This window comes from Chamaea fasciata, unplaced genomic scaffold (genome assembly GCF_029207755.1).
Source record: "Chamaea fasciata isolate MVZ Bird 193981 ecotype frontalis unplaced genomic scaffold, bChaFas1.0.hap1 SCAF_5, whole genome shotgun sequence".
In the NCBI taxonomy this organism is placed as follows: Eukaryota; Metazoa; Chordata; class Aves; order Passeriformes; family Sylviidae; genus Chamaea; species Chamaea fasciata.
Genome location: NW_027094090.1, coordinates 71,699,696 through 71,717,308, shown reverse-complemented (window position 1 = coordinate 71,717,308; position 17,613 = coordinate 71,699,696). Strand labels below are relative to the sequence as shown.

The window sequence follows — 17,613 nt, the reverse complement described above, 5'->3', positions numbered from 1 at the left end:
AACAGAGGTGGAGTGCAGGGAGAAGTTAGAGAAATGTTCAGCCCTTGTCCTATGGTCAGGGGGACTTTGTCAACACCTTGTTTTCACCACAGCTACTAGTAATTTCAGTCATTTATACCATTATTTCTTGATATGTGCATGCTTTGGAAGAGAAAAGCATTTGGTTAACTGCTATTAGCTAACAATTTTTCCTATGTATGGCCTGGCCTGTAAGGCCTGACTCTTTTTTATTTTTTTTTTTCTGTATAAGTTACGAATTTCCCCTTAAAATTTAAGTACAAAACCCCAATAGAGATGACAGTAAGCATTCCACTGTGTCATCAGCTCTTACAGCACCAAAACCCCCAACAAAATAGAGGCAGTAAAGAAAGGGAACAGCATAATCATTTTGATTTGTGCTTCTTGTTTCTATGACTGACCAGCAGGACCACAAAAAATCCTTTAACCTTTCTTGCTGCAGTGACAAGACAATTTTTGTACTTCTACTGAGTTTCCTTTGGCTTAATAAATTCCCATGAAGTGCTTTGATCAGTTTCTTTAAATACAAGGCATGACTGAAGCAAGGCCTGCTCTTGATGCTGTATTTTCTAGTGCTGAGATGAATGCTGATAAAGCAAAAGAAAAGAGGGATAGAGGAGCAACCTGGAAAACTGTTTTGCACATACCCTCTATGCTTTATCTTCCTTATTCTTCCCCAAGGAAAGAAAAGGAAAGTGTAATGGCAGAAACTAGGATATTTAGCCAATTTTTTTACAGAGGAGAAAAAGCAAAATTCCTTACTGAAAAGTAGGACAATTCTACAAAAAGTAGGGCAGCTTACTGCACATTAAGTACCTTTGGATTATGTGCATTGTATCACAATGCTTACTTTGCACACACAATCAGTTCAGAGTGGGACTCCCCACATGAGTTCACTGAGGAAGGTTTATCTCACCAGATAAAGCTGCAGCAGCACATCAAACGGGGTCAGAACACACCCGTCAAGAAGATAATCTGGAGAACAGCTATAACTGGCTGAGCTCGTGAAAAAATGAAAATGTCACTGACACTTAGGCTAGAGTTCAAATCAGATGGGAAAAATGGAGATCAGTGATGCTGAAGCAGGTTACAGAGATTAAAATTCTGGACCTGAGCAGCTAAATTTGTGCTGCACAACCTGTGAAGTTTTGTGCCTTTAAGGGTGAGATAATTTCAATGTTGGCAAAGGGTGCAAAAGACAATGAAATGGAGAATTTTTTAACTGATTCTTTTCATAAAGGGTTAAGGGATAAATGATGTTTTGGGGTTTGGGTGGGACTTTGACAACAGCACTTCCAGGAACCCTTGTCAAGAAGCAATGGATCTGCAAGTATATCCTGTGTGGACTGATTATTTACATTCCATAAGATAGGGTGTGGCAATTGTTGGGCTGTGTCCTATCAAAGGCTGTAAGAACATAGTCCAGGTAAAAAAAAACATTCCTGGCTAGACCTAGAAACAAGCCCTGCTCCAAAGGAAAACATAGAGCTTGGAATTAGGCGTCTTAGCTTCTTACACTGCACATGGAGAGTTAGCAGGACATCCTGAGGCTTGAAGCAGAGATAGAAATCTAACGTGATCTGAAGACTGCTTTTCTGAAACAACTTCTCAAGCCTTTTATCCTGCTCCATTTGAAGATTAGCTCACACAGACATATCTGTGATTTTATTTTTTTAGGAGCTGTGCTGAAATATGATCTGACAGTGCAAAAGGTATGTGGGAGAGTGAAGGTGGGGGCCTATTAGGATGCAGAAGCTTGGTATAACTGCAGTGCACTACTCCTTTCCTTCAAAATGAATAGCTATGTTTGCAAGCAGGGCTTGCTTGGCCTGTCTGTCTGAACCAGTGACCTTCCAGTTCTGTTTGTGTACAGTCAAAATGATGCTTCTTGTGGCAAGAAGGAAGGGCCAATGCTCCTTCACAAGGTTATCTACAGATAAAATTTTAAAGGTGAAATTTCCCTCCATCTGTGTCAGGAAAAAATGTCAGCACCCAAGGCACAGAAACCATTTTTTTTTTCCCTGAAAAACTTCATAAAATGAGTTAATAAAGTTAGTGGCTGTGAAGAGATGTCTCAGAGCATGGAGGTGGATGTCAGTAAGATCTGAAAACACAATTTACATTTGAGAAGTGATGCAGCCAGATATTAGGTTTCCCTTAGAGTCTCTAAGAGGTTGAAAAGAAGTGTGGGTGTTCTCTCTCAAATGAATGTGTCTGACCCACGAAGTGTCTAGCTGGGATTTAAGTAAAATAGGCAGAGCTTCAAACATCAGAACTCGCACATTTCTAAGCCACAGAAGGATTTGCTGTGGGGAGTGCCAATGTGCAGCTGATTATCAAAAACTATAAACTTTAAAATCTCTTCAAGGCATGAAGACTGACCCCAGGCTCTCCATTGACAGAAAGAGATGAATAAGATGGCTCAAGGACTGAAAATACTAATCTACAGATATCTCCAGTGACACTGAAATAGGAATGACACCTCTTGACAATCTCCTGTGCACTGAGTGAAAACATCTTTGCCCGAGATGCAGGAAAATGGGGAGACCACATATGAAATACTGAACTTCAGAGAGAAGCTAAATCAGATTCGTGATTTTCGGTTACTGTGTTCAAACTACACCCAACTAATGAGACAAAAAATGAGACAAAAGAGAACTAAAGTTTGCATCAAGGACAACTCATGGGCAAAGTGTATCTAATAGCTCTGATGCCTTGGGAAGGCTGACCTGAAACAGAACCTGGACAGAGACAGAGAATAAAGTAGGGATTTATTGAAAGGCCTTTAAGGGTATGCCTTGGGCAGGACAGGGCCTGACCAGGTCCAAGGTGGACTAAGAATGGTCACAAAACGGATGACTGGTCACAAGGTCTTACACTTTTATAAGTTTTGGTTCATTTGCATGTTGGGGTTTAATTGTCCACTTACAGCTCCAGATTGTGAGGTCCCATCCTTCTTGTTCTTCCCTTCAGCCACCCTTGTTTGTGCTTTTGGGCCTGAAAGTTGTCCTTGGTCTTCAGCAGGAAAAGGATTTGTTTTATCTCCCTACTCTGTGAAGAAAGCTGACTGACACTGAATGTGAGGCTCAGAACTGCACCCCTAGGCAGCACAGAATCTGAAAAACATGAAAGCTAAAACTTAAGGAATCAGCTCAACTGGAAGGATGACCAAGTGCCCTTAGCAGGACGAAAAAGTGCTGAGGGGATAGACTGATGGCCAAAAGCATTAGTCCAGAGCTTTATGGGCTGCCCCACTGTAGACAAAGAGCCAGCTGTTTGCTGATTCTCTTTGTTGAAAGAAGGAGCGCCAGGAGGAAAAAGTTGGGTGCCTTTTGACAACAATATGGTAACCTTCATATTGTCCCTTTCATATCAAGGATCACTGAAAGCTGTGGATTTTGACTTGTGTCTCAGGCCAGAGAGACATCTCTGTAGCTCCTAGGGTTTACAGGGGAACATGTGACACCTCTCCACTGGCTTAAATGAAATGGGGAAGCAGCATACGTCCTTTGTTTTGTTTTCTTTCATCTATGTCTGAGTGCTCCACTTTTCAATACTTAGTATTGCATTATTCTATACAGCTGCAATGCTAAAACTTAGAGAGGTGCTACTTCAAGAATGGGCACAATGCTTTGTATTATGGAAATGAATGGCTCTCTAGAACTCCTGGATGAATAAATCAAAAATTTTACCTTGACAAAACAATTGAGGGAGATTAAGGAAGTAATTTTGTTTGTTTTGGCTTTGTTTTGTTTTTTGTTATGTAAACTGTCTTCTAAAAAGGCAAAGTTAGAAATTAGCACAGGCTTCAAAGGATACGTGGGAGAATTGCAGTCTTTCCAGAAAAGAGGGAAATGCTTGTCTTCTGTCAGGACTAATATTCTTCAAATATTTGAGGAAAAAAAAGATCAAGATTAGTTCTTTATTCTTTTTCCTACCAGTACTGTCTATTTATCTGATGGGAAGGCTGCAAGGATGTTATTCCATACAAGGGAGAAGACTTCTTGGTCCAAATATTTAAAGTCACAAAAAAAGCCAATGTTAGCTTAAATGTAATGCATCCCCTTCTGGTCCAAATACTGTGACTTCTGAGATGCTGGAGCAGCTTCATAAGGATGAGGGTTCCAGCAATGCCAGGAACATGTTCATGATCCTCAAAGTGCTGCAATGACACTGAAAATACTTCCCATAACTAAGTCGTGATAGAAAAAAATTGCTGAAGTTTCTTATGTAGATTTTTTTTTAACTTACTATTCTTTCTCAAAAAAAGTTTTGATTCTGCTGCCTCTCATGAGAACATAACTAGAATTGAAAAAAAGATTGCATTTATATAATGACTATCTGCATCCTTCTGCAAGTGAAAAATTATCACTATGCTATTTAGACTTTTTTAAATTAAGTTGTTCTAACCCTTATCTTGTTACTTTAAAGTTGATTTCTAGTCACAGTACCTCATGTGTAAGGGTAAGTAACTTCCACTTGTGATTTTGCAAACATGATTGCATTCATTATGTCTTGATTAGATACTAGAAGGTCCAGCCACAGCTATTTAGTAAGGCAGAATAAACTACTCAATTTCTGTATCTGTGCAACTTCATCAGTGCTAAGTAGTTTCACAAATGCATTGAAATCATCTCTGATTTGAGTCAAGGTTACGTAAATTACAGCTTATTTAAAAATAAGGAGTGTTCCTTCTGGCCAGCCCAAATCTCCCAATCCACAAAGATACAAACGATCATACATACAGTATTTCTTCTGCTGAATATGATATAAATTATCACTAATCATATTCCCCTCTGAGTGATTCTTGCCTAACTAAATTTACTGCAGTGAGCAGAGATTCAGTTTCAAGGGAAGTTAATGGTGTGAGGAAATTAAAGAACCATGGACCACAGCTCTGGTGAAGATTTGGGCTACACTTATTAAAATAGTCAGAGAAGTAGGTAGATTTCTGCAAGCTGAAGTGTCAGCTAACTGTAAATAAATAAATACTTTAGACTAGATACCTCAGACTTCAAATCAGACAGCATCCCATAATGACTTCCTTTGGACTTTTGTATGATGAGGCTTTTCAGTGAAAAGAAGGTAGTTCATCACGCATTTGCTGAGTAAGGAGCTTCCAACCATCATTTCAGCAGTCCCAGTATCTGTTTAGACCCTTTTAACTAGACAGCTGAGCCATGTTTTTACTAATTGTGATGACCATGACTGGAGCTGTCTCCCCTAACAGAGAAGTTACTGAGGCACTGAAGGGGCACAATCATTTCTCTGCAACATCTGGAAATCTTTTTCTCAGCAAGTGCTCCCCACTCTTTCATGAGTGTCCATTAACCTTGTAGCTCTCTCCTTCCATGTTTTCGGTCTTAAAGGGATTCCTTTCTTCAGTTCAAAGGAGAGGTTTGCAAATTTCCATCCCTGGAAGTGCTCAAGGCCAGGTTGGATGGGGTTCTGCACAACCTGGTCTGGTGGAAGGTGTCCCTGGCCACAGCAGGGGACTGGAACTGGATGAACCTTAAGATCCCTTTCAACTCAGACCATTCTAGGATTACAATATGTCTCAGAACAAAAACCACTGTCAATGAGAATTTCAAACAGGTGCAAGGATGCTTTGCTTTTTCTCGGCATAAGGCAGAGCTTCCTAGTACAGTGAGGAAAACTCATTATACAGAATAAAAGTGAGATCTGTTGACAGGAACTGCAGTTTGAGTGCTGTCAAACACACCTTTATTCCCTTTTTCTCCCAGTCTCTTTGCTTTCACATGACTGCTGTTCAGGATTTCACTTTCAAATAAATATTTGGCACTTGTATCCAAAAAGACAAACAAATACACAGAGAAAAATTTGCCTGAGTAAGCGAACACTCGTATTCAAAATTCTGTGGCTAGATGAATGGGTAAGTGACAACAGTGATGAATAAATAGTGCCTGGGCCTGCCAAAACCCAGCATTAGAAAGTATAAACAAAGCAGTACAGAAAACAGATGGATTCATTTTAAGTTTTATCCTTTTTCAGGCAAGAGATGCTAATGAGGCGGCTTCGCTTTGCGCCGTGACCCCGGCACAGTGTGTGCCAACACCAGCACAGAGGGGATGGACTGGAGCTGGGTCTGGGTGCCAGCACAAAGCTGCCTTCCCCAGAGCCAAGTCATCATTACCAAAACTACAAAAATCCCAGCCTGGATCTTCCTGCTGAATAATGACTGAAGAGACCTGCAAGCAGCATCACACGATGTCACCCCAGTAATCAGGTATTAGCAAGTACTGGCGCTGGATTCGTCACAGAGAGCAGAAACGTGGGGATTTGCTTGCTGGGGTTTGAAGGGGAGAGGAGGAAGGTTGGTGCTGAGAAGAACTGAAATCTGGTGAGGTTTTGCAGGCATGGGAAGTGCTCTGTCAAATCAGCCCCGTTGCCTGTTTACCTTGAGGGTAGCCAAAGCTCGGTGGGTATCGGAGGCAGGTGCAGTCTGTCCGGCAACTGGCACCAGTGCCATATGGCAACTTCTTTCCCGAGGAAATCAGCCTTTTGCCTGCTCCTCCTGGAGCCCAAGGAACAAAGATTGCTATGAAAAATACAGCTCATGGGGGTTTCAGTTTCAAATTGGTAAAAACAAATTTTAAATGTAACAAAGTCATGCTAGAAATGAAACTCTGAATTTGAAAATTACCTATATTTGGCAAGCTCTGGTGCAAGTACCCAAAATATAATATGTCTGGATAAAAAGTCAAGAAAAAAACGTCTTTGTCTGCACAGGTGGATTTGGATACTGTTTCTAGAAGGAAATCATAAGAGAAATAACATCTCCCAATGACAATTGCCTATTCTTAAAGTTCTCGGGGGAAATTTCTAGTGGCGGGTCTCAACTTTCCTGTGGTTTCATCTTCCCCAGAGCTTGCTGCTGCCTGCTGTTTTGTGGATTCTCTTTCCTGTGCTGCACCTCTCTGTCTCTACCTCCTTCCTTGTGCCTTTGACACTGTTTCCTTTTAGAAAGAGAGTTGTTCCCCTGTTTTGCCTCACAGCTTTCTCCTTGCATCATTGGCAGCTCGAACATACATATTTCTATTTAAAAAAAAACCCACCATTATATAGCAGTGATGTATCCAACCTGTGCTGCTAACAGATGAAACGGCTTTTGCTAGAACTATCTAAAGTCACTTTTCACACGTATTTTTCTTCCAGGCATTGTGAAAATTACTTCTGGTCTTTGATCCTGTTCTGAGAAGCTCACATGTGACCCCAGGCATAATTATGGCCTTCACAGCCAGCACTGGTGGGATCTGCATTGGGACACCTGCGAGCTGGAATGTGTCTCACCAGTCGGAAAAAGTATTTTATAGCTACATGAAAGGTAAAGAGCATACATAGCTGTGAGATTATTTTAAAGAAAAGCCAAGAAAAACCATGGCTGTGACTTCTCAGCCAGCAGGGAATTTAATTCAGGAAACAAATGTGTTTGAAAACAAAAAACCATGATGCCCCCTGCTTTCTCATCCATTTTTCATGTCACATCACTCACCTTCAGTACACTCAGTTATCTGACATGGGTTTTCATAAAGTAAGGTATTTATATGTATACACACACTCATATATATTTGAGGTATAACTTCCCTACAGTAACTCTGTATTCCTGCATGAATACACTGCATGAAGTTAAATGAAGAACTGACCCTAATTCTTTGAGTGCACAAGAGCAAGAAGCCTAATGGCTCTTCTGTGCTTAGATATATTTGCTGAAAGGAGTTTAATAACATAATAATGTTGCTGCCTTCCGCTGTCATTTCTTAGGTTATCTGTCATCTGGTTGATTGGAACAAATTCCCCAAAGAGTTCTGGTATTCTAGTCCATTTCCTAATCAAATAGGTTCATTGCTTATGTAATTTTCCTTGTCCTGCGGGGGAAGGACATGTATATTATTGTTCATTCCATGCAGATTTTGAAATCAAAATCATATCACAGTCCCATTTCCCATCCTCCCCATCCTTGATTCCCTTTTAGCTAGTCACTTGGAGGATGCCATCACGCCTGTACTTTCTTACTAAGGAAGTTATCAAATATATCAAAAATTTTTTGACAAACAGTAGAGGCTTTAGGAGATTGCAGAAGAGCCATGTAGCATGTTCACTCCCCCCCAGCTGCTGAGTTTCCTTGATTGCTGTTATAATTTTGTTGCACTAATCAGCCACAAGATGATAATAGTCATGTAAGGCAAGCAATTATTAGGTTTCCTGGGATAGTCCAACCACAGGGACTATTCCTAATTTAAAGAAGCTATAACTGCCAGTGTACATGTATGTATTTTTCTGAAACATTTCTAGCTGTAGTCATCAAGTGAAATAATAAATTGTATTCCCTCTTGTGCTCCTGCAGGGACTGTGCCTAATCCTGGTATTACTGACATCTGCATATCATTTCAGTGGTAAATTACAGCTGGGACACGCTAACCCCAAAGTGTGAGTAAGAGCTGTTCCTAAATGATGGGAACCTTCTTGGCAATATATCGTTGAATTATAATAATTAGCTTAGTCTTAATTCTCTTTTGATAGTTGTGTAAAATTTGTGCTATTTTCTAAGCACCAGAGTTGATTGTTTAATCAGAAAGAAGAATGGTCTTTCTGGTGAAGATTAGATTTCAACTAAGCCTCATTTTGAGTTAATTGTCGCCTTGACAACTTCCTCTCCTCTTCCCCTTCCCCCATATAAGCAGAGGAATGATAGAAACATGGAATTAATATTTCCATGGAGATGATATAATTTCCTGAGTTGCTCCAAAATAATCTGAATTTCAAAATTCTTTTAACTAATTTGAGGAAAAGTATAATAAACAATACACATATATGAATGGCTAAAACATATTATCTCATTTTAGATAGCTTATGCCCAGTTCTCTAATAATGTATTCTGTGCTTGCCTAACAAGAGGCTAAGCACAAGAAATACAATGGTAAACTCAAAATTTGTGCTATTTAACTCTGTTGCCAGTGAATAAGACTAGAGTAACTGTTTGTACATCTGTTAAAAGCTACTCTCCTTGAAAACAACGAACATAATAATGCATAACGAGTTTTTAATTTGTGAGATGGTGGGCAAATTGTAAAGAGGTTAGAAATTAATTTTATTTCTCAACATGAATGGATTCCAGCCCTTCTATCCATGCCATGGCTACCCAAGGCAAAGTAAAATTAAAGCTTTTTTAAAGGGCTGAAAATTTAAATAGTAGTCTAAGATTCACATGCTGCAGTGAATTTGGCCTTTGACTGCCATATTTTGCATTGTTCAGCTGGTGTGATAGTAATTATGGGATAGCTTTGTTCACCATGGAAAACACGTTTTAATAATTCTGTGCTGCTCACCAGGAGCAAGATGAAATAAACAGGCCATGGGGCAGATGAATGAGACTTTTACTGGCTTCGTTAAGACTATCAAATGCTTCACTGAGAAACCTTAATGGAATTCAGAAAAAAACTTTTCCAAATGACCATCCTCCTTGGTGATGTCTGAATTCTGGAAGTTTGGAAAGCTTCAGAAACTTCTCAACAGACGATATTTTGTAAGTGTGAACTAGAATTTGAAGTATAACAGTTAGAAGAAATAGAAATGAGAAGCTATTTTTAGGAGATGATCCTTGTATTTTTATATATAAAAGACATATAATTCTGTATGTCAAAGTCTTAGGGACTTGGTTGTGTGGTGGACTTGGTGGTTTAAGGTTTATGGTTGGACTTGATGATCTCAAGGGACTGTTCCAATCTAAAAGATTCTGGTTCTCTAAAATAAGTCTTGCTGAAATTTAGATGTATTTCCAAAATGCTGGAAGTTTATACAGGCAATATCTGGCTCTACCTCCAGTGGTTTAAGATTATATTATATGCAAGCCAAAAATATTGTTTCTTCTTCTGCTATTTATTCCATTGAGTATTTATGTTCTACTTTACTCACTTTTAACTGTTTCTAAGTGGTTTTCACTAAGTTAAATTGCAAATGTCAGCTTCAAATAGTCTTTGACCCCTAACTGACAAATCTGTACCCTTTTTAGAGTAGAAGAAATAATGTCCTAAAAATGGGAATTATCATTATTATTTCACTAACTATGTGAATTCAGTTCACAGTTCCTCTTTCCCTTTGTTCAGTTCTTTTGTTGTTTTTTTTTCCCCTATGATTCCAAATTTTTTGTAAGCTCCTAATTATATGTAACACTTCAGCATGCATGTCAGTTTAAGACATTGATGATGTTCTCCGTCCAGAAAAATCAATTTTATATGTGCTTAATTCTCATATTAATTAAGTATTATCTTATTCTGTACATGCCTGTCTAGAAGAAAGAAAATTGAAGTTAATACAGCATATCTGAGAACACTGATGGAGTCTTGATTTTAGCATAGATTTCTAGCTACATTATAATTGCAACTGTACAATTGAAGGCATTTTATCTTTCTAAACCACACCACAAATAACTCTAGTATTTTTCTAGCACTGGTAATTATTCTGTGCTTACTTGCTTTTAATTTCAACATTTGTTCACTCTCTGGGAATAATCACAAACACCAGAACTGTACAAGATTTCTACAATTAAGAGTCCCCTCCCTTCTATATCGTAAGTTTAAATATTAATGAGAAACTGTTTCAAAATCAGCTTCTGGTTGTTTGTAGGAATATCCCCTAGTGACATGTGGAGCTGTTACGAATAGTGGGCATAGGAAAAGAGTTTAGTTAATAGTCTTTGAGGACTTCCCAGAAATTAAATTTTAATAGTGAGTATTGAACTTGGAGTTCCCCTTATAGAAAACAATGAAGGAAGTACTGAACTCAAAATGCATATAAACTGAAATGGAGTTTGATAGATTAGCATGAGAATTCTGTTCTAATTTAGAAGAAAGCAACAATCAAATGTCTTTGTCTTCTTGAAGTAGCAATGAAATTCTAAATTAATTAATATCCTCACATACTCGGTAACCATCATGAAAGTTGCACTAATCATGAAGTCAAATAACAAGCACCAGTTGAGAACTGAAGCCCAAATAATGTGAAAGATTGAAAGATATGACATAACCAAACCTGAACATGAGTCATACATTTATTAGCTCATTCATCCTAAAAAACCCCAGAGATTAAAATCAGAAATATGGATGATGCAAACCACCAGTGTGGCTTGTTTTATTTTGTGGAAGCCTTACAGTCCTTCCTGCTTCGTTTCCAATGAGGGAAATGCTTTACTCTTGCTGAAATTGTGGCTGGAATGAGTTTCCATCCATAATCTCTCAATATAAATACATATACACATGTTTCTATCTGTGTGTGCATATACATGCATCTATCTATCCATCTACAGGTATGTAAATATTTTTATTTTAATCACTCAAGCATGCAGTTCAGTCAGCCTGCCCATGCACTGAAGTGCTGTATTTGCAAGACAGGGAACTAAATACTGAGAGATTATGTTCAAAATTGAATGGCCTATATAAGTTTGGGTTTATGCTAGACTGGGTGTGAAAAAATATCTATTTCATATAAAATATTAAGAGGCAAAAGAGCAACAGTGGCCATGTAACCGAACAGCTTGTTTTATTACATATACCCTGGAGCAACATCTTTTCCCCCCACTTCTACCCATCCTTTTGTTCTCAAAACTGATCCTAAAAATAGGTAGTGTCAAAGTGTTGTACAGTTATTTTTATATAACTGTTGCGTGCAAGATCATTTTTATTATTATGTTAACATGCATTTGTATGTGTATATTTTTTGTCAGTTACCAAATTTGAAAAAAATTAATGTTATTCTACTTAAGTAAAATAGGCCTATATTTCAATTGTTCATGATCAGTGAACGAAAACAGCTGATGCTATAAGTAAACAGATCACATATGATTTGCTGCTTTGTCAAACATTTTTGGAATCATAACTCTTACCTTAATTTGAGAGGATAAAATAGACATGGGATGAAAATTCTTTCCTTCATTTGTATTAATAAACTAAGTTTTATAAGTAGTCTGATTAAGGAATCTGTTGGGCAGGTATGCTCCAAATATTGTGCTTAGAAATCTTTTCTTCATGAAAAGTGCAGGACAAACGTGCATTTGCTCAGCTACAATTATCTAAAGGTTTGTCTGAAAGACAGTCTTTGACTTTATATCTTCAGATGATTTTTTTTTTAACTAAGAATATTCCTTTGCAGTCACAGTCCAAGAGCAGAAATGTGTATGGAAGTAATAACTGTTCCTGTGACTTCAAATGTAGGATGCAGCAAAATCTCGTTTTCCCTTTGTGCCTACTGCAGTCTGGCATAATAAGGAAACTCAGAAATATTTCATGATATGCACTGATGTAAGAACTATTTTTATATTCTGAATGGATTTTAATGGCTTTGGAAGAAAAGTGTTCCTTCTCTATCTCCTGTGTACACAAAAATTCTGAATGTTACCAGACCGAGAGAGGAAACATTCTAAATATTTAATGAGGATGTGCTACTGATAATTCCAAAAAAGAGCAAAAGAGGCCACACAGGACTATTTTACCACTTTTCTCCATCCTGTTCAGTATTTCAACTTACAAGAGAACTTGCTCTCTAAACTTTTCTATTTCTTGTTTTAAGGTGGGCTAAACATGACTTTGGTGATGTTGGCATCGAACTCACAGTTGGCTCTTTCGTGGGATTTTTTATTATCTTGTTTATGGTTTAGGGTTTTGTTTTTTGCATTCTTTTTCATCTTGAAAGGCAAGTTTTCACTCTGACAGTAAATTCCATTATAGTGGTTAAATGAGGGTGAGATCTTCCACCATTTAAGATAAAGTTTGTTGGGATTTTTTCAGTTTGATTGGTGGTTGTTGTTGTTTTGATTGTTTAGGTTTGTGTTTATTGGAGTTTTTTTTGTTGTTTTGAGGGGGAAGGGGGTTTGGTTGTTTGGGCTTTGTTTTTTTGTTGGTTTTTGTTTGTTTGTTTGTTTTGTTTTGTTTTTCTTTTTCTTTGGTAATGATACTTCCATATTTTCTGAAAGTACTGCTGCTTTGTAGCCTGGATATCTATCTGTTCATTTTTATTTTCAGAGTTTCCTTTTTTTCTTTTGCATTTTTAAGAAAACAAAGGTCCCAGATGCCATCAAAGCTGCAGGTCTCCAGGAATGTCTATTTCAGTCTCAGATGTGATGATATCTAAGCACTGGCTGGGAACCTCTGTTCTCATCAGTACACACCATCAGGTGAATATTATTTTTTTTCTTTTGGGGGTAATTTGTCTGTTCCCCCCCCTTTTTTCACTTCCCAGGTCTTCGACTGAAGTTGATGAAGTGCTGTAAATCCCTCTTTGTGTTTTAAAGCACTGAGTCAGGCAAATAATTTTAACAAGATGAACCAAGCCTGTCACAAAGAAATGAGAAAAAAAAGACACTTGAGAAGTTTTGCACTTACTCTCCTGATCCTGACATCAGCAACAGAGGTCCATAAAGCATTCTCTAGGCTAGAACTCATTCTCTTTTTCAATTAAAAATCTTTGACCCCATATTTTTTCCTACAACAATAATCTTCTATTCTGTTACCTTTATAATTCCAAAGTCTGTGTTCTGAAAAACAGAGTGAAGCATAAATTGTATGCGAACAAAGAAAGCCTGACCAAAAAGCCATCTTTGAAAGAAACTAACATTTTTTGATGTTTAAGATGACAAACAAGGAAGGCATAAAGGAAGGCAGCAGTATCTGTCTAATGAAGGGTAATGAGATTTCGACGGCATCCTAGACATTTGAACATCTTCTTGGCTGAATTTCTTTCTCAAAAGTGAGTAATGAGGGGGTTGTTCCTGCCCTTCGAGCGCCTCTTGAGACATGCACAACTTTAAGCCTTGATTTCAGAAACTGCACTGCAAGAGCATCCTGCCATAACTCCAGTGTGCTCTGCTCCATTCCTGTTGCACCTGACTCCATCTCCCAGCTAAAATAACATGGGCCACATCAGCTTCAGGTGGGGATGGGAGGGAGAGGGGAACAGTGATTTGCCATGCAAATAGTAGCCTAGCTTTTATTAACCAAGCTGAGCACTGCAGGCTTTTAAAGGGCCGTTCTGAGCCGGGGCTGAGCTAGTCACTGAATTGCTGCCTGGAGGAACATTGTCTCCTCTTCCCCGAGCTGGTTGGAGGATTGACTGGACATCAATCCCCCAGGATGAAGGTATCCTTGGGGACTATCTCTTGACGTGTCACCAGTGAAATGCACCCTGTCCTTCCAGGATGCTCCCAAGCTGCAGGAGGCTCCGTGCACCCCCTTGGTCCCCAACCCACTGTGGGACCGTGTTGGTGTGGCAGCAGCCCTGCACAGTAATGTGCTGTGTGTCTGTGTTTGATGAATGTTCCAAATCTGGGTCAAACAATATTTGCTCGGGCACGGAGAAAGTCTGGGAATTTGATCTTGGCATGCGCCTGGAGCCAAAAATACAGCGCGGCAAATGGGCATATGAAAGACCTGGCTGAAATTCACCCCCTGTTATCCCAAATGTCACTCTGAACGTTCTCAGAGACTTCTAGGCTCCCAGTAGACTCAGTTGTGCCAGTGGTATCTGAATGTAATGAGCTGGACCTGTCAGACGCAAGTCCCAGTCAGCACATTAATTCACTAGCTTTACAGATGTCATTCTTTAAAAGATCTTTGTAGTATAGATTTTTGGGATCTAAACTTTGAATTACCACCCTCTGCAGTATCTGTCTCACAGTTTGTGTCCCATTAAACATACCTGCGAGCGTGCTTAAGAATGTAATTAAATTGCTGTTACTGGAGGTATACTTTATTGTCACTCAGGAAAACATATTCACAAGCGGGAAACAGTGTCTGATTTCCCAGTGCTTTAGCAAAAGTCCCCTCAGTTTTCTGTAAGATAATGTAACAAAGGCATCCAGAGTACAGGTGCAAACTTACATTTTTTATTCAAGGAACAACTGCACTTCGGCTGGCCCTCAATCCATAGTTACCTCTGAAAAGTTTTCCTTTGTGCATTGAAATGGTATATGATAGCAGATGCCAAATTCAGCTTTTTAAACCATACCTCGAGTGAATAGATAATAACTTCCTGATTCATCACTGCTGCATGTTTCAAACTTTGCAGGTAATTCCATCTGTGAGACTGAAATGACTGGTTTTTTAAAATCAATTGGGTTAAATCAGTATCTGCTGCCTATGAACCTTGTTTGGATTAAGATTTCATTACAAATTTGAAAAGGTCTATATTCATTTCAGAGGTTGTCTTAAAATATCTCTGATAGACTTGGGCAATTTATGATTATATTTCAGAGCCAGCTGCTGACTACAGAGTACAATCAAAACCACCTCACAATTCACAGTTTTGTTTGGCTTAAGGTTTAAATCCAGTTCACAGAAAGGAAGGGCTGAACTCTCCACCCCAAGATTTGCTCATGTCTTTTGCAGCTGTAGAATACTGGAGTGCAATTACTATTAGCAGTCTAACTGAAAATGTTGCTTTTCTCTTTCACAGGGCCCTGCTTGAACTAGTAAGCCCTTCTGTAATTATGGTGGTGGTGCTGTATTGGTAAAATATTCAAAATGAATGACATTACAAGGAGTTCTCTGGGAGGAATAAGGAATCATGCTACAGTCATAAGGAGATGACAGTTTAAAGCAACTAAATTCAGATACATGGAAAAAAGGGGACTAAAATGCCTGGGATTTGTTCTAGCGTCTACCCAGGTACTCTTTATGTCATCAGTCTTTGAGGAGCAATTTTACAGATGCTTCACATTCCCAAAGAGCAATTTAAATTTGATTCAATGCACACCTGTGTAAAGCAGATTTCACTTCAAAAAAGTGTGTCTTATTTATTCTTGTACTCAAGCAAAATGCACCCTTGGTTGGTGTTGGGTTTTTGTTTTTTTTTTGTTGTTGTTTTTTTTCCTTACAATTAAGAGATAAACCATTATTTTTCTGTCCTGTATATAATTTTCAGTTTCTAAAAAGACACATTGCACAAAAAATTTCACAAGCTCTAGTAGCATTGATGTTCTTGTGTCTTGCACCAGCACAGTCATGTGCAAAAAGTATGAAAGTTTAAGATGTGCTTGGTTTTCCTTCTGCAATCTTAGAAGAACCTTTGTTTGTTAAATCTGAGAGGCAAAATCAAGGTATCTCTTAGATTTTTGATGTACAGGTTCTTGGCAAATGTCATTGTTTTATTTTAGTTAATACAAACAATCATGATTAGCTAGAGGAAATAAGCAAAAAGGAATGTTATGCTCTAATTATATTAAGAAACACATTATAAGTGAATCTTTGACAATTTAAAAACATTTTTTTTTTGTCTTATTTGTATTTCAGACCTCTGGAATAAATCCACAGGCAGAGTTCTGCTTGGGTACTTGCTCTGGATGCTGAAGTCATGGAGATAAAAAACTGCCTGGAATGTCTCCATGTACCTGCATTATGGTTGTGAAAAGACATGGAAATTACTGAAACAGTAGATTCCCAGCCTTCTGACATTTGCTGCATTCCCCCTGTGCAGATCTTGTGTAGCTCAGTATTGTGTTAAATCTTACTGCCTGCAAAATTAAACTCTAGATTTATTTTTAGTTGTACACGGGTTTGAAAATGCTCAACTCAAGTTGTTGAGTAGACTGCATTTCATCCAGATTTAATTTAATGTGGCAATCATTGAATGCTGCTGTGAATGAGATTTCTACAGCAGTGATAAACTTACAGTCCCCACCAGACTGAAGGTTCCTTTACAAACTCAAACTCTAAAGGCAGAAAATAGAAATGAAAACATAAGCTACAAAAAGTATCGTACCATGCAGTTATTAGTTATTCTGCATTTAACTGCCTTGCAAGGGTTTTGAAAACCAGCAAATGGTCAGACATTGACTACAGTTTTATCAGAAAATTACTTTTCTATTAAAAGAATATCTAAGATGACAAAGGAAAACCCATATTAGTCCATTAGTAATATGAAAATATTGATATTATTTAATAAAAACAGAAATTACTGGGATCACTGGAATACTTAAGAAGAAATAAACCATGCTCCACCTATGTGAAGGCCATCAAACATTGGTGGACATAAAAATGTCTTCTTTAGCAATTCTATTTTGCACTCCATTTAAGAATAAGGAAACTTTCTTTTGTTTAAGCTCCAGTTCTCTTGTCTCAGTCCCATGTTAGTGTACCTTCCCTCTGAGGAAACCACTCATTCTACACTGACCCCTTTTGTCTCTGCAACTAGAGATGCCCAATGTGATGATGGATTTCTTCCTTCTCTGCTTCACCTCTGCACATTCAGTACTCCAAACGCCACTCAAATTCTTACCTTCTACATTAGCAGGATGAGCAGGGTTTTCCTGAAGTTCTGAGGTGAATGGGATGGTTTGACTCAAAAACTCATTTGGGCATGAACGTTAACTTAGCCAGCAACGAACACATTTTAATGTGGCTGGAGCCCCTGCTCATGTTCTAAAACCTAGAAAAAATGATACAGAGTTTGTAAAGAATTATAAAGAGAAAAAACCCCACAAACACTACTCTCTTAGGATGAGATATTGCTAACTAGAAGAGGTGCAAGTATTTTTTTTTAAATATTGTAAAAGAGTCAAGGGAACTCAAACATTTTTTGAAACTTGGC

The 17,613-nt window shown here is 38.3% G+C and overlaps 1 long non-coding RNA gene across 1 annotated transcript; it reads left to right on the top strand.

Moving 5' to 3' along the window:
- The first annotated feature begins 13,028 nt into the window (after nt 1-13,028).
- Nucleotides 13,029-16,987, top strand: LOC136290012 (uncharacterized). The gene is made up of 4 exons (XR_010720923.1): nt 13,029-13,204; nt 13,660-13,776; nt 15,481-15,692; nt 16,317-16,987. It is a non-coding gene; the product is annotated as an uncharacterized lncRNA (long non-coding RNA).
- The last annotated feature ends 626 nt before the right edge of the window (nt 16,988-17,613 follow it).